General features: G+C 50.7%; 1 protein-coding gene across 5 annotated transcripts in view; it reads left to right on the top strand.

Annotated features, from left to right (window-relative positions):
• Positions 1–23,500, top strand: part of DAAM1 (dishevelled associated activator of morphogenesis 1) — a 98,707-nt gene that overhangs the window by 8,684 nt on the left and 66,523 nt on the right. For 4 of the 5 annotated variants that reach the window (XM_052783492.1, XM_052783488.1, XM_052783489.1 and 1 more), the window contains exon 2: positions 10,885–10,982. The exons of the other annotated variant lie outside the window; for it this stretch is intronic. The gene's annotated coding sequence lies outside the window, so the exon portion shown is untranslated. The remainder of the gene's footprint in view (positions 1–10,884; positions 10,983–23,500) is intronic. 5 annotated transcript variants of the gene reach the window in all.

The raw sequence follows: 23,500 nt of genomic DNA, 5'->3' as shown, positions 1-23,500 counted from the left end.
CTGCTAATTACAGCTGCTGTCCCTGTTGAAAGTAAAAGTTTGAGTCTGTTCACTCTGGGGTTCCCATGGCAGCTTTTTGGGATGGCACCAGCCCCACACCTCCACGCCTGGCAAGCCTTGTCCAAGGCCAGGGACCAGGCTGCCCTTTGCTTGAGCTAAGCCTTGGATTTGCGAGCACGCGTCATGGTTGAGGAAGGTCTTGGAAAAACACCTCTCTGGCTTTCCGCCCTGTAGTGAACCCACCTGCTGCAAAAGGCTCTTGCAAAGGTGCTCTGGAGCTTGAGAGATGTTGCTGTAAAGGTCCAAACCAGATGACCGCTGTCCTTTCCAGTGCTGGCCGTGCTTTTGGCTCTGTCCTGCCAGAGGATCCGCAGCTCCGCTCTCCCTTGGGTGCAGCGCTTCCTGCCGAGCAGAATTGGCTCGAATTCGGGAAAATAAACAGACCTGCAGTGCCAGAGCTGGGAGTCCCGGGTTGTTGCACAAGGGGAGAAGGTTGTAACCAAAAGGCACTTTCGTCACCTCTCTACCTGTGCCGCTGCTGCCGCTGGCTTTGCGGCGCTGTAATTGCATTGCCGTCTAATTTATAACATGCTGCGTTTGGAGGACAGCTTTATTTTCTTTCTAAATTCTTGCGTAGCTCCAAGAGGGGAAATTATCACTAACCTTTCCGTTTTGCACGTGGTTTTGTTTTTGTTCGGAGTTCCACGTTCTGAAAGCTTGCGGGATGCCGCTGTTGGGGATGTGGCATGGGCGAGCCTGCGCCGCACATCTGGGCAGAGGAGCAGGGTGGTCTCTCACCTGAGCTCATGGGATGCTCAGTGCTTTCCCGGCACCAGCTCCAGGTCATTCAGTGCCCAGCGCAGGTGGATGCTAACAGCTTGCCAGTGCTGGTGTAACCCCAAGCCTGTTAAAAGCCCACAGGACCGAGTCTTCCCCTTCCTCCTCCTGCTTCCTCCCCCTCCCTTGCTTTTCGACACCGGGTTCTTGAATAAATCATCTAGGATGTGATCACACAGGAAACTCGCGGTTTTTAATTTTTTTTTTTTTACAGCTAAGTTAGGAAGTGAATTCAGCTCTCCAGGGTTTCAGTCCTGTGCTTTTTAGTCACGAGGTTCTACATCCTTTCTACTCCGTCACTTGTGACATGACGTCTCCTTGGCCGCTTAAGCTTTTCGCCTGCTTCTGCCTGCCTGCAGAAACAATAGCTGCTGGAAATGCTCTTCAAGAACCCGAAAGGGATGGGGATTGCCTGTGGAGAATGCAGATTTGATCTACGTTAGGTCTTTTTGTTTTTATTTTGTTTACCACTCGGTTATCCTTTTCCTTCAAAGAAAAGCAAAGCCCTTGTTCTTGCAGAATTCATCGCTGCTGATGTGTTACTTGCTGGAAGTAACATGCTCAAAATACTGCATTCCTTTGTGCATCTTTTCTTTATTTTCTTTTTCTTTGTGGGTGGGAGCTTAGGGCGTATAATGGGCAGATTAGCAACTGTATTTGTGGAGTAAGCCATCTTTGTGCAGGTCTGGCTAGAAAGCAATTAAGCTTGTCTTGATCTCTAAATGAGATTTTTGCCGAACGCCTTACCCAACTGCCTTTTGCATCCATTAATAGCGGGGTGGGATGAAAACAGCTGAACGTGTAAAGATCGCCTGTTGGATAAATAGAGAGGCGTTGGTTGTGGGGAGGTTCCCCGGGATGCGTGCGAACTGCTGCCTCTTTGTGCGGTTGTTTTGTAGCTCTGGTTCTTGAAACCTGGGATTAGGTGTTATGTGGCTGCTAGCGTGCAATCCCTGGGATAGCGGGCGTGGGGTTGGAGGCAGAGCTGCTGGATAAATAGGGAACATCCCATGGACTCCATTAATGTGCCGGTCCCCATCCCTGTAAGATCCCTGGGGTGAGACCAGGGCGCGTTTGGGAGCTCCTGGTGACACTCAGCTGTGGGTCACCCGAAGTGCCTTGCCCTTGGTGTATCCCCCTGGTCTTGGGTTGCTTTTCAGCCTGGGAAAACCCCGTGACTTTCCGGGGGGGTGGGGGGGGAAATTGCATCGCCACGCTGGGGGACCCTGCCTGGGTGGTGTTTGCTGCTGCTGCAATGAAAACCGGTGCGGGAGCGGCACTTCAGTGCAGCATTTTTGAAGAGAACCGACTAAATAAAGATGCCTTTAAGAAACCGTGCCTTCGGGGAACCCTTATATCTCTGTCCCAGACCGTTTCTGCGTCAAGATAAGATTGCAGAGCAGCTGGATTTGTGCTCTGCTTTGGGAGGTGTGGGTGGGGGAAGGGCACTGGGATTTGTGTGAGGGTGCAAACATTCGTTATGATCACCTTTATTTATAAAGTAACTGCAGACAAGCAGTACACAGCCTAATACCTTCTCCCGTGAATGCCTGGATTCTCTGTCGTGGCCAAACGGTGGGGAGAGTGATCTCGAGGGAAGGAGGGAAGGAAAACACTGGGCGAACTGCGCTGCCTGTGTTGGAAAGGATCCCATTTTCCCCATCCCAGCCCTCCTGGCTGCCACCCACCGCTGCCGCCCCAGCTCCGAACCGGGAGTGTGGGCTCTGCCAGCGGTGGGTTACGGGGTGTTGGTAGTGGGATCACGATGTTGTGTTCATGCAAGGGCGTAGCTGCTGCAGATGGGCCGTAGCACACACGAGACCATCCTCCTGCACGGCTTGGCCCTCTCCCATGGGTGTACGAACCAGCCTCTCCCTGCGTGCCCCACGCTTTGCTCTCCATCTCCCTGCTCTTTAAAGTGCAAAAGCTCTTAGATTACCTGTGGAAGTACTGCTTTTTTTTCTTCTCCCAGTGTAAAAGTGCCCAATAAGAGATGCGGGTCTAAAGAAATTCCATGTTGTGCTGAAGCCCATGTGCCACATCGAGGATGGTCATCTTGTGGACCTCGACGTCCTGGCACGGCCAAACCCAGTTCTTGCCTGTTTGCGGGGGAAATTTAGGTCAACTTGGAAGTCCTGGATCCACAAAGACCTGGATCTGAGTGAGGCAAGTGCCTTGTGGGGTGCAATGACGAATGCAAAAGCCTCGGAAAAATCCAAAACTAGGATGACTGGAAGATGGTTTTGGTGCTTGGGTGGGGGGTTATGGAGAGAGGGGGTGGGACAGCACTTTGCTACCTTTAGGGCTGGGGCTGTTTTGCTTTTTGGTATGCCCTTGATTGGAAATCTGGGGAGTTTTAATGCCAGTGAGACAGAAAAACACCCGGCAGCAGGGTCTCCCTCAGGCTTCGTCCTGCTGTCGTGGGGCTGAGCCGGCGCGGTGCAGTGATCTGATGTGGCGTGGCAGCCATGCCCTGTGGAGATACCATCTCCTGGGAGGAAAATATAAAAATAACCACATCTTTGGCCGCGCCTTTGAGTTGTGTGAGACCGCAGTGAAGGAGATGGGGGGTGAAATGTTACCGGTGGAAGCTAGGCAGGAAAACTGAACGTTTTCCCAGGAGGCAGATCTGAAGCAAAGGTCCTGAAGACCACGAGGGAAACATCCTCACCCTCCTCCCATGCTGTGCTGGGGTGCAGGGGACACGCTGGAGCTGGGGTCTGGGGTGGTTTGAGGAGATTCCCCGTTGTCCCCCATCCTCCTCTTCCTCCCTTTGGGCTGAAGGTGGTGCAGCACCGTGCAGGTTACTGCACCTCATCCCGCGCCGCGGCTCTGGGGTCTAGACAGGTGATGCAAACCCTTGTGAGACTGTGTCCTGCCCAAGACTTTGGGAACCTGTTGGACCTACTTCGCTGCCTCTTTGCTGTGTATTTCCCTTTTCAGAGCTTTGATGGAGCAGGTCCATTCCTCCTTGGGGGACCACTAAATCGTGGAGCTAGGAGGAATAAATCCGTGGGAGGCGTGGTCCATGGCAGACGGGAGCTCCTGGCATAAGCAGGCTCAGCTAATTTAATCTGCGGTGGACCCGATCTCCTTTGTCTTCCAGTTGAGTTAAATATACCCTTCGAGTCGTGGTTACAGAGGCTAACTCCCATTTTGATTACGCAAAACGCTCTAACGCGGGACGCAGCTGGCTGCCTCCGAACGGAGCTGGGAGGAGAGCAGGATGGGGCGTCCCATGGCCAAGACCCACGTTGCTCTCTCTTGCTAACCTGTATCTGGACCACGGCCGAGGTGCGGGATGCTCCATAGGCAGCTGCGTGGAGATCTCCAGCTCCGGGTTTTTGGGGAATGCAGCTTTTGGAAGCACTAGGTCTTGCAGCGTACCCATAAGCTTTCCATTGTCTGACAGGTTTTAAAGTTTAGTGGCCATGCTGCAGCTACCTGGGCATGGCTGGTGGCTTCAGGACAGAGAACAGGGCCCTCTCCGTCTTTGCAGAATTCCCAGAGGCAGCACTTCAGTATTTCTGGATGCAAAAAAGTAAAAAGTTGTTGGTCGGCTTGAGCAGCAGTTGGAAGAAGTTTTAGTCTTGGAAGGCAAAAGGGAAATTAAGTCTCAGCAGGAAGGAAATTTAAGGTATTAGTCCAAAGGTGCCACCTGGGGATTTATGTGCCTGGGATTAAGATCAGCAAGTGGCCATGTGCGTGTTGGGGGCCGCCTGTTTGCACCCCGGTCTGTCTGTGTTGGTGCTCTGCCTGAGCTGCTGGGTGGGTCTCTGGTTGCTTCATCTCCTGAGATTTGTCTGGTGTGACAGCATCTCAGATTCTTCTGTGTTTGGCCCCACGAGTGTCCTTGAAAGGCCAAAAAGTCACAACAACAGGTAAAAAGCACTGCTGCATCTTGTCCGTGGTGCCAGCCTCAAAGCTAAGAGTTGCTTTATCTTTTCAGCTTTCTCTATTGCAGGCTTCAAAATAGCCAAGAAAGCAGTTCATCAGGAGAGCTTTAACGAAATATAGCTTCAGGGTCTCCAATATCGGCAACTTCTGAGTTAAATACCTGGTGACAGTCATGCACCGGGTCGTGTCGGTATTTGCTGTAGGCTGGCAAACCGCTATTCACCATTTGCTTATCTGCAGTATCTGACCAGCTTATCCTTGAGTAGCTGGATTTAACCCCCTTATCCGCCTGTGTGTTGGGAGCCTGGCATGCCGTACCGTGCCAGCCCACCACGCTCTCCCGCTCCTCCACCCCAGCATGCCGGGAGGAGCCCGGATGGCTGCAGCTGCGGCTGGAGCTGGGGGCTTCGGGGAGAAATGGGTGTTTGCCCTCCATGGGATGATTGATTGCTTCTGTTATTTAAAAAGCCAAAAACTCCTGGAGAGAGAGAGAGAATTAAGCTGACTGAAGTGTTTAAGTGACTGAGTTTCCCTTTAATTAAAAACAAAGAAAATTATATATATGTATCATAGCGGTACCTAAAAGAATGAGCCACTGACCTGCTTCATCCCTGATTTGGCTTACAGATGGAGAGGGGAGGCAAATTTTAGATAAAAGGTGGGAGGAATCAGCTTTGCCCTTGAAAGATCAACTCCTTGGCTTCTGTGGCAATGCCTGACTCTGTTAGCTGTGAAAAGCAGAGAACCGCTTTCCGAGGGCAGGGCAGTTTGTGCTTTCCTGGTGTCTCAGGAGCAGAGCAGCACGTGTACAGTCGGAAGAAGGTCCCCTGGCGAGGGTGAAAACTGCAGGGGGTGGTGGCACGTCTTCTGCGCCTTCATCCCCACGGCGTTTGCTGGCGTTGGCTCTAGCCCCACGCTCTGCCTTTCCTCTTTGCCATTTTAAATGATTTCTAGCGCGCGAAGAAGTGGCTGTTTGCTGGCTGCATATTCCTGCGTTGCATTAAAGTCATCAAAGGTAGATCTGTGCCTGTTCTGTATTGCTTTGGGTATCGCACGGGCAGCAGCTGAAGGGAAGCCCCGGGTGCTCAGGGATGCTCACGGGCTCACCCGCCTCGTCTGGGTACCTGCCGTGCCACGGCGAGAGCACAGAGCTCATTTTAGGGCTGCAGCGGAGAGCGATAGTCCCCAAACGCTGCTGTGCCTGGCCTCAAAGATATTCACGATGAGGGTGATTTCTGAGACGGCGCAACCAGAAAGTGCTTGGAGCCGGCAGCCAGGGCTGCAAGGACCCGCACAAAGCACACGTGCCAGCTCGCTCTCCCTCTCGCCTGGGCTGGGAAGGGCTGGCAGGGCTTGCAGCCTTCCCAGCTCCGAGCTCTGCGCTCCGCAGTGTTATTTATTGGGCTCCCAAGAGCTGTGAGCAGTGGCTGGCACCCTCTGTTTCGACCACCCATGCTCCCCGGTGCCGTACAGGGCTCATCTGCTATGAGGGAACGTTTGCAAACGCTACAGTGATGTGAGTCCGTTTATTTTTTTAATCCTCACCACGCAAAGGAGCCGTTTTCTCCCCAGCACTCCCAAATAGCATGGTGGAGGCAGGTGGTCCGTCCAGGGCAGGGGTTCCTGGTCCACGAGGTAGAAGGATGCTGCGGAGCCAGAAGGATGCTGTGGAGCCGGGAGCCGTGCCCTGGGGCTGAGCGGAGGCGAGGAACGGTGTCACACCGGGGATGCAAAAGCCATTAGCGTTTTATTCTGCAAAGCCAATGCACGCGGGAATGGCAACCCCTCGATGGCTGAGTTAAGTGAATAGATGTGACGAGACACGTTTGTTTATGAAAATACTAATCGTTCCCTCGGGGGACGGGGTGTGTTTTGGGGAACGGGTGAGGCAGCGTGGCAGGGCGTGGGTGACTGCAAGCGATGGGGACCACAAACACAGCTGTGTGTGCCTGCGCGCCCTGATAACGTGAACTCATTGCTGCTGGGAGTCCCTGCCTCAGGTTGCTGGCAGAGATGCGGTACCCTTTATTAATCCACAGAGATAATTGTATTTTTAATGTAACCAGCGGGGGAGTTCACATGAGGCGGAGGCATTCCTAGAAGACCTCCGTAGGTACCACCTTGGAGGCATCTAACAACATGACTCAGTATCTTGGCTGATGGTTTTTTAAAGTAGGTCTCAAATTGGCACCAGTTTTAAAGACTAGGAGATGATCTGAAGATGGGGATGCTGGGATGTGATCCCAGGAGGTAATTTGGAGCTGTGGAAAGCGGTTTGAGCCATGGTCAGCTCTGCCCGCTCCTGCGAAAAGCAGTTTGGGAGCAGGACTGCTGCTGAGCCCGCGGTGGAAGAGCAGCGCCTGACCCTGCCCTCGGTGTTGACGGGGCCGGTTTGACTGATGAGGGTGCGGGGAAGTGCCGCACGTGCATAAAAGCTGGGGAGATGCTTCGTGCTGGGCTATTTGAGCGCTCCTCTCGCCTTTTCGTCAAGAAGCTACAAAATGCAAGTGTATAGCGCTTTGTCAGGGGGGTGGTGGTGGGCACCCAGCGGCTCTTCAGTCCAGCAAACAGCCCGTGTCTGGAAGCCAAAGCCAGATGCTTGCTATCCAGAACAAGGCACAGGTACATCTGGATATTTATTTATTTTTGAGCTGCATTTAACCAGTGGAACAAACATTTGCAGAAAATGGCCTTAGCCTTGTCTCAGTGTCCTGGATCCAGACCGCAGGTGGCCCTGGGAGGGAGTTTGAGTTTGATGAAAGCACGTTAAGCTATCGGTATCAAGAGAAGCGGAGAAGAATGACGAGCTGCAACGCTCGGGAGTCCCGTACTCCAGGAGAAATCACTCTTTCAGAGCAGACGCTTCTAACGTGGGTTCGCGGGGCTGGAGGAGGACAATGCGGAAGAGGTCAGCAGGGATCCGTGCCACGTCTCACCAGGCAGGCAGTCCCACCTCCCTGCCCCGTGGCGAGCAGACCCTGAAGGGGTGGCTGGGGCAGCGCACGGGATGCTGTCGGTGGCAGCAGCCTCCATGTCCCACCCTGCCTGGTGGCTGCAGCCCTACACAAGCCAACAAGCAGGTGAGGATGGAGCTTCTGTGGATGCGAAGCTGACGCCAAGCAGCATTTTTACCTACTCGCTTGCGAGAATCATCCATTGGTTCCGCTTGCTGTAGCGCAGAGAGGTGGGGACGGGGTGAGACACGGCACAGATCTGCACTGGCCTCTGTATCGTCCTCCGCCAGCCCTGCGAAGCCCTGCTAGAAGTGTCTGTTCCGAAACAGTGGTTTCTTCTGGAGTATGGGACTGAAATGATAGCGCTGCAGCCTCTCACCGCTGAGGATAGCCCTCGTTTTGTCTTGTCCCGTTGATCTGAATGAAGTAATTTATAAGGACGTTTTCCGTAAGTCAATAAATCCGTGCTCGCTGCTGTGCCTGGGAGGTTTAATTTGCTCTAGATACTGCACTGAGTATCTCTGTCCTGAATTGCACTGCAAAGTCCTGCTCTTTGGTAGAGGATGGGGATACGGCTCGATCCTCCGGGAACATGCTGCAGGCGGCTGATGGTGCCTGGTCCCTCTTACTTATGCACCTCCCACTGTGGGCTAATGAGACCAGGGAGTGTGTAAGTGCAGTAGTTTCTCTAGATAGTGTGTGGAGCTTGAGGACTCTGTCCGTTGTGCCAAGCAATTCCTGATGTTACAGGTCTTGGGGAAACTGAAGCCAAAAATAAAGGAGGGGAGGGAGCGTTGGCCTTTGGAAGGAGAACACGGTGCAGAAATCTCAGTTACATGTAGGTTTCCCTTTTGTATCTCTGCGTGATGTTTCCTGTCGAGAGGAAGTGAAAAATTCCTGCTGCACCGTGACACCTCCTCTTCCAAAAACTGCTTTTGTGAGCCTTTTGAAAGCGATGCACGTGTGTTTACAAAGCCTGATGCAGGATCTGCCTGAAAACAGAGGGTTCAGAAACGCAGCTCTGCTACCTATAGAGAAATCAAAGATAAGCCCAAGGCCTTCAACCCTGTGCTTGTTTCCCTTGCTTTGTCCGAGCACCGTGGTCTGGCAAGGCTGGAGCTGTGGTCGCGGATGGGTTCATCCTGTTGCCAAGACCCAGGAGGGGACTTTCCTTTCTGCTGTGCACCGTGGGTTTGGCATAGTTCCTGACTTGTTCTTGTGGCACGAGGGGTGTTTTGGGGACCTCTGAGCTGATGGGCCGTGGAGTCGGGTCAGCCGACCCCGTGAGCACCCGGAGCCCGGCTCTCCGCCTGCTGAGCTGAGCCCCCAGGGACCCCTCCACTTCTCCTCCAGAGTGGCTCCGAGACCGTTCTGCATCTTTTGGAGGTCAGAGCTCATGCTGGGGAATCCAGAACCGTTCCCAGAGCCAAACCACGCCACGGCGAGCGGGTGTGTGCCTGGTCTCTGCTTCTCATTTCCTTCGTCACTGCAGAGAGCAGTTGAGCTGCACATGGGGTTTCAGCGGGGTGTCCCCTCTTTTGTTCCTGTATATTAGAAAAGTCTGTGCATGTGTTTATATTTAACAAAAAAAAAGTACATATTTTAACGTAGCTGTTTGTGAGCTATGCCACTCGGGACTGGTCTGGTTGGGTGAAGGAGGGATGTTGCTCGGAGCTGCCTACCTGTTGCACTGGCAGCCGTGTGATGGTCCTGCTGGTCTGGCCGTGCTTGCACTTGGAAGTAACAAGTGTTGGCAGGGAACTATCCCAAACCTGCTCAAACGCAGCTGGAAAGGCTCCCTCTGATGTGAACAGGCTTTGGAGTAAGTCTCACAGCACTGGTGGAGAGGCCCTATTGCTGTTATTTGTATCATGGCCTGGCCCAAGCCTTTCCACGTGTGCCCGTCTTGCGTTTTCTGTCCCCATTTTCCCGCACACTTGCTGGCGTGTTGGGATAAAACCGATGCAGCTTCTGGTGGCGGGGCTGGATGTGGGCTTGCTGCTTGCCACGCTGCTGCCCATCCTCTGGGACGGCGAACGCAAGGTCAAAGCATCGTCGTGCCAACGGCAAACTGGAGCAGCCGTATAAAGTTGTCATTTTAAATAATTGCCAGAATGGTTTCTCCTCCCTTTCCTCCCCCCGCCCCATGTTCTTCCCCGGCACCGTGTCCTTCCCCACCCACAACCCGGGGGCTGCCTGGATCTCTTCAGGATTTATGTTAAAAGGGAAATGTTACGTACATAATTAAAATGTTGGATTGCTGGGTAGAAATGGGATTTGGTGCTTACTGCTGTGACTCTTTCTCATGCGTGAGGGTGAACCGATTGATTACTGAGGTTTGAGATTCAATATTCCCCCGAGCTCTGCGGGCATTTAACGTGGTGGGGGGAGGGCAGAGAGAAGGGGAGGAGGAAAACGATGGTTTTCCTCCAAAGCAAGGAGAGTAGAGGAGAGTCTACTGAGCGCATCCCCTTGTCTTGCTCTGCACGCCTTCTGCTGTAACAGAGGCTCCTGGCGCTGGTGTCATGGCTCACAATAAAGCAGGTGCCTTACTCTGCATCCATGATGGGGGGTAAGCTGCTGGTGGGCTTTGCCGGCTGCTCTCACCGCTAGGTTGAGCATTCCATCCCATCTCATCCCATCCCCATGGCTCAGCTGCATCCCCACCTCCCCACATCCTGGTCCCAGCTCAGATCCCTCCGAGCCCAGCAGCGGGGTAGACCTGCCATCCCCTCCTTTCTCCCTAGGAGCACGCCTTATTTATTTATTTTCCTTAATTTCTTTTAATCCAAACCCCCCTCTCTTTTTGGTTTCGATGGGAGGGGAGGAAAAACCCCGACGCGCCGCTCCTCAAGCACGCGGCGGGAGCGTTGCCGTGCTGGCGCAGGTTGGAGACACCCGCCTTCGCCTGTTTTCCTTGAAGTCTAATTTTAGCTGAAGGCGAGGGGATCCCTTTAGGGTACGGCGGAGGTTTCCTATCAGCCTAGACCTTAAGAAACAGGCACGCAAACAAAAACAACACAGAAGCGCTTAGGTTTATTTGGGTGAATTCTTTTAAAAAAGGGTGTGACTTATTTTTGCGAGCAGCCCCAGCGCACACTGGCTTTGTTCTGCTGCAGTGGAGTATTTCAGGTCTTCCAAGATTTAATCAGAATAATTAGTTACTGTCTGTTTATACCTTCTGTTTTTGTTGCAGGATTTCCAAAGGGCGTATTTATCTTCCAGAGTGCTGCCTAAGTGTCGCTTAATCATTAAGCATTTGATTTCCTCCAAGTTATCTGTCATGCTGCTTATGTAAGTAAATAAAGAAAAAAGAAGGGAGGGCGGGGATGGTGTTGGTAGATTCTGCTTGGGGGGGGTTGTAAGGATTTTTTCTGATTGTCACGGGTTTAATTGCGAGTTGCCTTGGGTTCCCAGCCCGTCATGCAGTGATCAGAGGACTGCATGTTTGGATTGGTGCTTAACGACCCAGCCAGTTTAATAAGGTTGCTTTCAGCCAAGCCTTCATGTATACCCCACTAAACTGGCAAGAGCTGTGTTACTCCCTGTCATTTCAGGAGGGGGAAGAAAAAAATGGCTTTACGTAAATAAAGGGCTTTTGCTTTCGCTTGTACAGTTACACCTTTGACTCCTTAACCTGGTGGTATCCCTTATAAAAATCACAGCTCTGCCTGGAAATAAGTTACCACTGTAAGTTTGCCAGGATTGGAAATTGGGTGTTTTTCAGCCTGTAGTTGCGCGTTTGGTTTGGGAAGGGGGACCTTCCCAATTCCCACATTTCCCATCTCTTTAAGACGGGAGGTGAGAAGGACACAGAAAAACACTGCAGAAGAGGATGGGATGGCTGGAAAGCCTCACAACGAGACAGATGTGGTGCTGAACCCACGCTTGGTTCATGCTCGGTGACTAAATGAATTGCGCTATGTTTTCCCTTCAATATTTATCACCAAGAGCAGCGGAGGGCAGCTGCCATGCTGATGGCAGTGTGGGGCCAGATGATTTGCTTTTTTTCCCTTGGTTTCCCTTTCTTCCCAAGCTGGGATGGTAGGGGTTGGTAGGGGTTGGGTGCTGGGATGCTGGTTCATCAGCTGCCCCTCGCCACCTCATTTATTGTGCGCAGCGTACAAACTCTGGGGGAAGGGTTTGAGGCGCACGCTGCTTCTGTTATGGGTTTAGATCCTTTTAAATCCAGAAGCAGCCATTGCCATCAGCTCGTTTGCTCTTTCATGTGATGGGGACCATAAATTTTCGAGGTCAGTAACTTCATGTTAGCCCTTCTCGGGGATATCGGATGCGCAGCGCGGCTTTGCTCTCCTTTGCCAGGAGAAGCTCATTAGAGGGAAGGGGCCAGGGCGAGGGCAAGGTGGGACCATCAGAATCTGTGGGGCTTTGGTGGCTTCAGTCGACCCAGCGAAACACACTTGCATGGAGGCTAAGGTTGAAGTCCATCTCCTCTCTGCATTTGTTGGGGAGAGTAAAGACAAACAACTGCGATGGGGCACGTGTTGGATGCTGTGGTGTGGCAGAGCTGAAGCTGGGCAGGTTTCCCATGTCCTGTCCACCTCACCTAGCTCCCGAGCAACATTTTGAGGAGATGCTGGCAAATCCTCTGTCCCCTCTGGGACTGATGTGGCGGCTGTCACAGCCAGCACCGGGTTGCCAATGGCCCTCGCTCTTTCTGCTCCAGTGTGCTTGCGGGTGGGAAAAGTCCAATTTGATGGAAATACTCTTCAGGAAGACTGTTGACCTGATTTTTAACTTGACCCAGCTGGAAAGCTGGTGGAGGTTCAGACGACACTTCCCAAAGCGCCGGGGATGTGTGATGTGCAGCGTGGCCGTTGCTCCTGCCTGGCGTGGCCCCTCCAGCCACAGCGAGGGATGCCGGCGGGGGTGGCAGGTCTCTAATCCCCGTCCTACTGGTATGCGCCCGCCTGCTTCACTCAACCTTTTGCAGATCTGCTTGGTTTGGGCAGAGGGAGAGGTGGGGAGGAGGAGCAATGCTGCTAGGAGTTGAGGAGGGTGAAAGCACAGGGGGGAAGGGAGGTGGGCAGCATCGTGGAGGCGGATGCTGGGAGGGAAAGGAGACGATGTGACTTGTTTGCCTGGCGCTTTAGAAGCTGCTTAGTTAAACGAAGCATTCACTAGGGAGCTACATTTAGCTTTTAAATGGCTTTGGAGCATGTGAAGCTCCGTGTTGCTCTCTTCTCCTTTCTGTGGCAAAAGTCACCTCCTGTCCCCATCTCTCTTTGAAGAACATCTGCCTGTTAGAAGTTCACCTTGGGACACCGGAGGTGCAGCTTGGTGACCATGTGCTTTCAAAAAGCCTTTCCAGTTCTCCCAAAGCTCCTCATCACTCTAGACCACCTGACCTTGACTTCTGCTAGTCTGGCCGCTGTGAGCCTTGGCGATTGGGACTGACCACGGGTCCCCTCTCCCGCAGAGGCCACTCCATGCCAGGAGGTTTGATGCTCACCACGCAGCACCGGCTGGTCTGGGATGAGGTGGCTGGTCTTCCATCACCTCTCTTTGAGTATCCCACTTAAGGGCCACTGATGCCCCTTTGGCTTTCCTATGCTTTTGCAGGGCTGTGTGTTTCTCCTTTCCCTTCAGCCACCAGGAAACACTCCTCCAAGAGGGTGGAGAATGATTTTTTTCCTGGAATACCTTATTTCCCTGGTTGTCCCCTGGTGCAGAACTGGATGTTCTTTGCGCGCTTGGGCATCCTGGTAAAGGAAATTTGTAGCACTTAGTTTTGTTTAATTCCTGTAGGAAATGAAAGTATTTCAAGCTGCCCTTTTCTTGGACCCCAGAATAACACACCGCTGTGACGGAAGATGCCAAAGGCAGACACAAATGCTAAGGATGGGGATGCAAAGGATGTTTGCTCTCCAAGAAAATTCATCTCAGTCAAGGGTGGGGAATATTCCCCCATACCATAGCCACCCTGGGGGGACGGGCTGTGTCCTCCCACACAAGTAGACCATGGCCACTGGGTGCCACTGAGGTGCCCCTAGGCATGGGGCCGCTTCCCTGCTCTCGCCCTCCACCATGTGCCCACCAGCCACTTCCAGACGTGGTGGGGGAAGGTTTGGGAGGAGCACACCCCGTTTTCCTCATAAAACTCCAAACAAGAGGCTTGGCCTGGTTTAGATTTTTAAAATAACTTGCACATTTGGAAGCTAAAGTTTCAGAAGGGCTCTGAATGGGATAATGGCTTTGATCGTGGCAGTCCGAGATCAAGGGAGGGCTTTTTAGGTTTGCTAGATCAGCTGGAAAATATATTGTAGTGTCTAGACTTTATCATCCTCAAGCAAGGCTTTTTTTTCAACTCTACAAAAGGTCTAATCAAAAGCCCACATACAGTTGATAGGAGGGTTCCTTCGGAAAGGAGCCTGCTCTGGATTTTGATTGTGTCCAGAAGCAAGCTGAAAGAAGTGGAGATCAGCTTTGGTCTTTGAAGGACCTCTGAGACTCCGCTTTACAGGCACTGCCGTTTCTGATCAGGCTGTTGGCGTAGGTGGAAGCTGTTGTGTTAGCAGCAGGGTGAGGAGGCTGGGGACAGGGACCTGCCATGTGCCAGCCCCCTGGTCCCCAGAGCAGTTGGTTCTTGCAGCTGAGCACTGGTGAGACCTCGCTGCTCGCCCTTTGGCTGCAGTGGTTGGGGTCAGCTGCTCAGACTGGCATCTCACACAACCATCTCTGTTTTGGCTGTGTAATAACCATAAATGTCCACATTTGTTGATGTTTGGACAGAACTTCAGCATTTCTTGCTTAAGTGTAGAAAACGTATTTTTTTTTCTCTTTACTTTCCATATGTGGGTTTTTTACATTTTATTATTTCCATAATTCCAAAGGATTAGAGGCAGAGGAATGATTTCCTAAGGTGCTTGGAATAAACTCAAAAGCCTGCTGTGAAGGTGAGGACATCTGGCCACATGCATTCATTGACTCTGTCTTCCTGAAAGCCCACATAGAAGTCGAGCTCCATCATGTTGGAAGATGCCCTGTTGAGAAACCAGAGGCAGTTTTTCTTTGAAGCGCTATGTTTTCTGCACAAGGGTCTCGGGTGTGTTTTGGCAGGTATATCATTGGAAAAGTCATCACCAACCATCTCCTCGGCACACGCTGCAACGCATCGTGATGCCGCACTCAATGCCTGAGGCTTTGGTGGAGTCGCAGCCTAGCTGTGAAAGCTTCAGCTGGAAGTTTTGGAAAACATTTGGAAATGTTTTGGACAACATTTGGATCGAGGATGTCATAGCCCTGCGTCTGGTTATTTTCCTTTGCTTTGTCCTCAGGAGAGGGAACTGCTGTTGGGTTTCTGTTTTTTCTTTCCATCGATTACTTTTAGACATACTTATTTCCAGGGATGAGTCAGAGCAAATGCCAGCATGTAAACAGGTTGCGGTGTAAAATGGTATTAAAATTGGGCTGGAAGGGATCTTGAGAGGTTACCTTGTCCCCAAGGCCGGGTCAGTTGAATCCATGCATCGAACTGGAAGGCAATCGTGTTTGCTGGGACTTGTTTTCTCATAAATTATCTAAGAAGCAGAGGCAAAAATCTATGAAATAATGCTGTCAGTATGTGTGTGCAAGCCTCCCTCAGTTTATTCAAATAATTTGCTGAATAAGTGTTGAAAATTAATGCTGGGTTTGTTCCCAGAGCTATTCAAAGTAATATTCTGGAGTAACCTTTTCTGCCTTGGCATTTGCCAAAATACTGCAGCTTTCATGGATGAGATGCATTTACCCATAGCCTGTACTTGATGTGGAACCATCCCTGTTTTGCCCCATTTCTGAGACAACCAGACCTCAGAAGCCCCACTGGGACGAAGAGCAGTTTTTTCTTTGTTTCTTGTGAATTAGACACGACTTTTCAGTTCTCCAGGTGGTCCCTGCTTGAGCTGGAGGGGCAGCAACAGAAAGCCCCCAGACACACAAGGCAATCTGGGATGCTGCAACGCCAGCCCCGTGGAAATCAACGGCAACCTCTCCCCTTGACGTCTGCAGGTTTAGATAAAGCTGTGAGATCCTGGGCAGCGGTGGAAGAGGAGAAGTCTCACTAGAAATCCTCGTCTGCTTTGAGATCGAGAGCCAAGACATGACTTTCAATTAAGTTCTTCTGCATCTTCCTCTGTCCCAGCTTTATGTCTTGAGTGATGGATCAAAAAACTATATGCAAGAGCCCTAGCTTAATTCCCTTGCCTTTTAAAGGTGCTGCAGAGCTCCAGTGGGACTTTTTTCCCTGCTTGTAGCTTCCCATTTCAGTGATGAAAGGTTTTGAAAGAGGTTCACCTGTAGCCAGCTGGATGCTGGCTTGCTCTGCAGCCAGCGTTGAGTTGCTATTAGCATCCACACAGCCCAGACGGTGACTGGTTTTCCTTCGTCTGGTCCTTTCCCCAACCAGTTTATAGTAGGTGATAGCAAAATTCATCCATCTTTGGCTGTGTGGCAGGCTTGGCGAGCCCCCACCAGCCCATCTGTACGTTTAAAGTCAAGATGGCTGGCATTAGCGTTATTGTTTGGCCAAACGTCTGCAGAGATATCACGGCTTAGATTTGTTACAGATGGGTTTCTGGATATAGTCTAAGGCATTCTGCCAGCCAATTTTATATCTGTGTAAAAGTGATTGGCATCCCTATAAATAAAGCTGCTGTGGGGTTATAAATCTAAATATACTTATTCATTAAATTATTTTTACATCTCAAGTGGGTTGCCATCCTGGGTTATCATAAGTGAACCATGCTCTTTGCATGTGTGTTATCCACAGCTCCAGAAATGCAGCTTCTGAGGCTTTAAAATATTTTTTCCCTTGGAAATATGTGTGTGTGAACTATCCATGAGTCCTTGTGCCATGGTGGGATGAAGGACCTCTTCACTGGGACCTCTTCACAGTCATCACTGGGAATGACCCTGTCCCAGAGACTGTTGTAGACAGAGCTCCAGAAGCAGGAGTGGTGTAAATATGGGAATGCGAACTCTTTCTTTTTTTGGCTTACAAATGAGTATGACTTTCCTGGGGTATTTAGTCCCTGTGGCCAGGTAAATACTATTTGCGTGGCTCCTTCGGTGCTGGGAAGGACTCCTACACTAGAATCTCCATCCATGTCCTCAGGCAGGGAGTTTCGCAAAGGGTTTCTTCCTTCTGCACTGTGGGCTGGGCTGCATAGGAAAAGGGGTCTTTCCACCCCATTTAACCATCCCAGCTGTCATTTCGGCTACAGGAGAGAGGAAAAAAGTCCCCCAGACCAGCTCCAGGCACTGCCATGAGCTGGGGAGGTGCAGAGTCAGAGAGAGAGCCCGGCCAGCCACCCATGCAGCCGGGCAGCGACGCAGGGGCTGGTAAATCTGGCTTGGTCTTTGAACAGGCTTATGAAAACGCTGCAAGCTGCAACCTCCAGTTTCTTTGGGTTTGTTTTCCTTCTCCTTTCAAAGCATTTGAATGTTCATTCAGTAAATGATGAAGCATAGAGCACATGTGCCTTAGAGGCAGATTATCAGCCACCTCACTTTCCTCAGTAATAACATGCATCATTGAAAGTTAACCTGTGATTTTAGCTTAGTTTCCTAATGAAAGGAAGCTTTAAAGTTGGTCTGTCCATCTACTCCTTATCCCCTGTAACTGACAATTCATCAAGTCCTTTGGCTGGTTTTGTCCTCTGTTCCAGGCTGATTTTCATCTCAAATATGTGGTGCTGTTGCAAGTTTTGTCAAAACAGGCATCAGGTTAGAAGGGTGTTGTGGAGGTTTTTTATTAAGGGAAGGGATGCAATGAAAACTCAGCCTGTACTAGACACCAGGGAATACACATAAATGTTATGAACATCCAAGCCATAAAGAGTGCTTTAGCTGGATTTACCACATTACGAGACACTAGAGAGCCCACACTGCTGGACTCTGCACAGACACATAGGTGTTTCAGGGGCGATGTTCGCCTACGTGAATTCTCTGATGTCTAATAAATGTAAGTTCATCCTGCAGACTTAATATAAATGTAGCTTATATTGCTTAGGTTCATGGAGGGAAACCTCTTCTTTGTTAGTGTTGGTATTCCTAGTGCTGCTTACCCCACTGAGTGTAGTTTCTGTAGCGTAGCAGGGTCAACGCAGTCTTGTAGGGTCTTCACAGGCAGGTAGCAACATTCGCATGTCTTGACCCTTGCTGGAGCTGGTTGCAGGTCTGCATGCCAGTCGGCATTGTGGAGGCAGGGGAGGACAAGCTGCAGGGTTTCAGCATCCTGAAGGTGGGAGCTGGACGATGGTGTTGAAAACCTCACCATCTTCCATCGCAGGAAAGCTTAGCGTGGCAGATGAGCAGCAGATGGAGAGAAGAACCTGTCAAGCCTGAGTGGTGGGTCCTGTGTCCCTGCCCCTGGGTTATTTCTGGTGCACAGTGGCTGAGTTGTAGCTGCATGGTGGAGGTAAGAGGTTGGCATCTAGGTTGTATCCTGGAGGTACCAGGGATGACATATGGCTTGGACAGACCAACTGTATTTGACAAACTTAGACGTGAAATGAATCACCTTGCCTGGTGCAGGTGAGGGCAGAGATGACCTTGGCCATGGTGTAAGCCCTGCTGTGTGGCTGGTGCCAGCAAACAGGGAGGTGGTGGCCTCCGGGAATGACGTTCCCATGGTCCCTGTGTCCTGCTGCAGACCCTGATGCAGCAAAGCAACCCTTCCTCCCCAAACCAGAAGACAGCTCCTGGTTGGCACGTGTTACCCAGGCTTTAGAGCATGGGTGCCCAGAGCATCCATAAGGTAGTGTGGAGGTTATGGTGTGACCAGCTGTACTTGGTGCTGCTGGGAGCTAGCTGCTGGTAGATGGGTCCTACGTGGGTGTGTGAGATCCTTGCATCACCTTATGTCTCACGGAGGTGCGGGGGGGAGCGGGGAAGAGACCCTGAAAGACCAGCCACCTACTTCCCTGCAGGGATATGATGGGGTGGGAACAGGACTCAACATTCATTGTGTTCTTGGTGAGCTGCCAAATGCTTGCATATCTGCCTGGCTTTCACTGGTAGGTGTCAATACTTTTTTCCACGCCTGGTTTTTGTTCTCTGCTTTCCACCAGAGCTTGAATTCTTTGCCGTGTTGAGTTTTTTTCTCTTTGTTTCTTTTTTTTCCTTCTCCATTTGGTGCTGTAGTAAGAACACAGCTGAAGTACTGGGAGCCCAAACTAAACCTGTCTATTACGCATTACCCGATTAGACGCCATGGTAATAAGCATTTGAATCTAAAGCTAGATTAGGCAGGGAGCAGTCTGGGGCTGGATTTGCATAGCACGCATTCCTTTTCCATATGACGTGTTGGTAAATCTACTGAAAGTGAATTTATAAACCACTGGCATGCTTCAAGTGCTCCTGTTGATGTATGGGTTGCTCTCCCCACGAGGCACTCAACTGGGCAAAAAAAGCCTGTGATTGCCTGGAAGATGCTTTTTCTCCCCTCCTCCTGCTCTCACGGCTCGTGTTGCAGTCAATGGGGATGGGTAGCTTCTGCCAGCTCTAAAAACCTGTATTAATGGGGTTTTGAAAGTTTTTGTCTGTAGAGGCAGTTATTTCAGGGTGTTTTCTCTTCCTGTAGCATCTCTGATGGTAGTGGAGTGAATCTGGAGTTTTCAGGTACCTAAATCCAATTTGCAGCTTCTTCAAGCTTTCTCACCAGCGTTACAGGTCTTGTCCTGGAAAATGCTGCTAAGATTTGTCATCCAAAAGCCATTTAATTTCCTTCCCCTGTGGACAGTCACGAGATTGTGGATGATCTCGGGATCGCTCTCTCTTTGAGTTATTTCATTAGCATGTGTTTAGGGCATCCAAACTGCAGTGTTAATTTGGAGCAATGGGCTACCGAGGTTAGACACGGAGGAAAATGTTTTTCAAGGTTTAGGGCAGTGGCTAGGCAGCAAACCTGCAGGCTCTCCCTTGCAGGGAGGGGTTTGAGATGGAGGTTCTTCTACATGTTGGAGGTTCTGGATGTTGGAGGTTCTGGATGTTGGAGGTTCTGGATGTTGGAGGTTCTGGATGTTCAAGGTTCTGCATGTTCGAGGTTCTGCATGTTCGAGGTTCTGGATGTTCTTGTTCCTTTGTAGGGAGGGTTTGAGATGGATGTGCTTGTGCTAAGAGCTAAGCAGAAAACAGCCTTACCCAGCCCATTCTCGTGGTGACCTTCATCTCACGGCAAAGCGCAGAGCAATGGTACCTTTGGGTGTCTCAGCAGAGATGCTCTGATGTCATTGCCCCCAAGTCAGTGACTTGGCTTTGCTTTTTTGTTGTCAGGGCTCTGCTTAGCCACTTTGGGAGCCCAATGAATGTGGCTCGCCCCACTTGAAGCCTTTGTTTGGCCGGCTTGTGACCCTCATAACATGGGCATGAGGAAGCATGAAGCAAGGAGTGGGGCTCAGCTCACTGTGTGTCAAACTTGGTTAGACCTGCTGGGCCCTGCTTCGTTATCAGTGGTGTTGTCTGGGCAGTGTTGAAAGACACTGGTTAGCTGGTTAATGGAAAGCTGCAGCCCTGAGTGGCTCCTATCAGCAAACTCAATTGCCACCTCTGCTGCTAGAGGTGTTTCAGCTTCAAAGCTGCTAAAGGAATGGGGGGGTGTTTTGGGGTGCTGGGGACACACTTTCTCCCTGGAGAGCTGGGTGAGCTTTGAAGGGATGTCACAAAGGCGCTGATCACCAGCGGTACCGTGAAGCCTTGCCCGGATAGCAGATGTGAAGACCCCTGAAAACCCTGCCGCCACCAGGACTCAGGAACCCTCAAAGAGGTGAAGTTCGCCATTGCTTCGAATTGTGAGTAAACTGGACTGGTGTCTATGGGGAGAAGTACTTTCACTTTGCTGGCCAGAGTGGTGGACTCCAACCCCAAGCAAGAAGTCATCTGCAAGGAGTTGTGAGCTTGGAAAGGGCCAGGAGAATCGAGGACTGGTTCGAAGACTCGGGAAGGTGAGCAAAGTGATGGTGTTGAACCATGGAGCATCTCTGCAGAGATAGCAGTGGGTGTGCAGGAGGGAGCTGGCGGATGGAAGAGGGCAGAGCATGGTGCTGTACCCCAACTGAAATTAGTGACATTGTGGCTTTCTGAGCCCACGACATGCCTGCGGTGGCCGCTGAGAAGGTACGTCTGTGCTTGTGGGTGCGTCTGGAGTGTGGCTAGTCCCAAATATACGAAGACCCAGACTGCCCTCCTGCAGCAGATGAGATTAAATTAAAAACTTCAAACACAGTTATCTTCTCTCAGGGTGTCTGAGCCTCTCAGGGTCCCCTTGGGTCACTTTTTCAAGCAGTTCTTTGCAATTGCAAGGCTGGGGTTTTTTTCTTTTTTAATGAAAAGGAAGATCATTGTATAAATATCTACAGGGATGGGAAGCTTGTATTGCAATTGGCGGGTGCAGTGTGAAAATGTGCAAAGAAGAGAAATCCACTTCTGTACGTAGCCCTGGCAGGGAGGTGGCCATTGTCACTGCAATATTGCACTTTCGAGGGGGGTTTCCTCACTGGAGCAGCTCATTTTTTAAGCAGCATATAGAGATGGAGACAGGCAGGATGCCTGAAGCATTAGGCATGCTACAGATGCCCTGTTTGGACTTCAAAGTGTCTAGGGAAAACCAGATTTGGTTAAATCAATGCAAAAGAAAAAATAAAAATCCTGTGCTTGTACTCAGTATGTTTAAATTTGGTTTGTATCGATGCTGCTGATGCTGATACTTTTCCTGGATTAAGCGTTAAAATAGCCTCTATTGATTTTTAAATGCATCCCCTTGGGATCTCCACCAGACAGACTTTCCCTTTTGGATGGTCCTGCCAGGGAAGAGGGACCTTCCTTCAGTCTGTCCATGGCAGCGATGAGTCGGCCAACTTTGGAGTGAGCCCTTCCTTGATCCCTGCCATGGGTGGGAGGCAAGGAATTAAAGGTTAGGCAATTTAGGTTAGGCAGTTAAAATGACATGCCTCCATTAAGCCGGGTCCTCCGAATTGGAGGTGGGGGGTTTCAGCAGCTCTCCTGGGAAACCTGAGTCCTGTTGTCCTGTGGCGTGGGGTGGTGCAGCTCCATCCTGGTCAAAGCAGGGCTTTTGCCATAGGCTACATTGTGTTGCATCCACATTAAAAAAAAAAAGTAATCAAGCCTTCCAATTAGTCTCGCTTGCTGTGCTCGCCTGCTTTTCTTTATTATGTTTAAATGCAAACGGTCTTTTAGTGTAATGTGATAAAAATTGCTGCTTTTTCCCAGGCCGGGTGGGAGCAGGCGTTGCGTTGGAGCTGTTGGGATCACACTGTGCCTGATGTGAACTCACATATATTGTTTTTCGGTGTTCATCTGCTGAAGCACAGGGAGGTATTAGTGTCATACTGGAAGGCAAGCAGCCAGCGGGCCATTTCTGCCATCAGACATATTTATCAAGGAATTCTCAGCCCTAGGTTTGTACTTCAGGGGGAAAAAATCACTCTGGATTAACATCAGGGTTTAAAAATCTTTAAAGGGAAATCAGCATTGCAGATGGGTAGGCCAGCTGAGAGATCTGATAAATGTGTTTTGTCTGCTTTGGGCACTTTCTGGACTACAAGTTTAATGATATCTTGAAGTTAATGATATCTACCCATCAGGGTCCCTGTTAGGAAGGACTTCTCTTTACAGCAGTCTCCACCCAGTTTCCATTTTGAAAGAGAAAAAAACCCAGCTTGCTACACACCACGAGCTGCGTGAACACCAGTGGTTTCAGTAGCCTCACCTTAAGCATGGATAATCCTAAAAATCTCCAAATACAACCCAAAACTAGCCTGTAGGGACTCAGCTGGTAGCTCCTCGTTGCCTTGCCATGGTGGTGGCCCCATGGCAGACGTTGCTGTGCTGATGGACTGGAAGCGTCTGCTGCTGAGCAACTTGGAAACTCCAGTTTGCGAAGTGAAATTAATTAAGAGGCTTTAAAAGAGGAAAAACCTGCCTGCCTTACCCCTTGGTTTTACACTCAGAGAGCCCATCTTACCCCGGGGATTACTGCTGAAATGGGGAGCAGTGAAATGGAAAGCTCAGCATTGAGGCTTTGCATGCAATAAATCAAAGTCAGAGCCCAAATATTCACTGGAGGAGCAGGGCTTGAGGCTTGGGGGAAGAAAAAAGGGGGAATTAAAATAAAGGAAAGCTTTTATTGAACTATTGTTCTCCAAGAAAAGGCTAATTGGCAAACAAATATCCTCTTCCAGTGGGAAATACAGCTCCTGTCTCCCCGCTTGCCAGGCTGTTGAGTTTTTATTGACAAAATTTGCATCATCAAAGGGAGTAGTCGGAGCCAGGAGTGATCTCAGAAATGAAGCGACTTAAATCCACATCCTTTCAGATGGAGAGGGAAATATTGAGAGGGGAGGTTTCCTTCCAGTGGCTGGGCTAGAAGGTGGTCCCCGTGCCTGACATCTCAGGAGGTTTCTGATCGCTGAAGCTGCTCTTCCTGGCTAATTATATGTAACTTCTGATACGCTTCACAACTTGGTATTATCAGCCTCCTGGAAGTGTTTTGTGCTTTGCATGAGCATTTTCCCCAAGGTGGGGCCAAAACCGTCAATGGAAGTGGAGCGGGGCTGGATGTTGGCTTGTGCTTGTGCCAGGTGATGAGGATGGAGATGGGATGGAGGAGGATGCTTGCTCTGGGATGCTCGGTAGTGCTGTAGCAGCCCCCTGAACTGCTCAGGGGGTCTTGCGTCTCTCTCTTGACTGTTTTTGGCCTCAAGGGCTGCCTAGCCAAGGCTTAGCATTACCCAGCCTGGACACCCGCAAAGGCTCCCTGAGAGACCAGGTTCAAACGGGAAAGGACAACTTTT

The sequence above is a fragment of the Harpia harpyja genome, chromosome 3 (genome assembly GCF_026419915.1).
Source record: "Harpia harpyja isolate bHarHar1 chromosome 3, bHarHar1 primary haplotype, whole genome shotgun sequence".
NCBI classification, from domain to species: domain Eukaryota; kingdom Metazoa; phylum Chordata; class Aves; order Accipitriformes; family Accipitridae; genus Harpia; species Harpia harpyja.
Note: the sequence above shows the minus strand (reverse complement) of the source record. Positions and strands in the feature narration are given on the sequence as shown.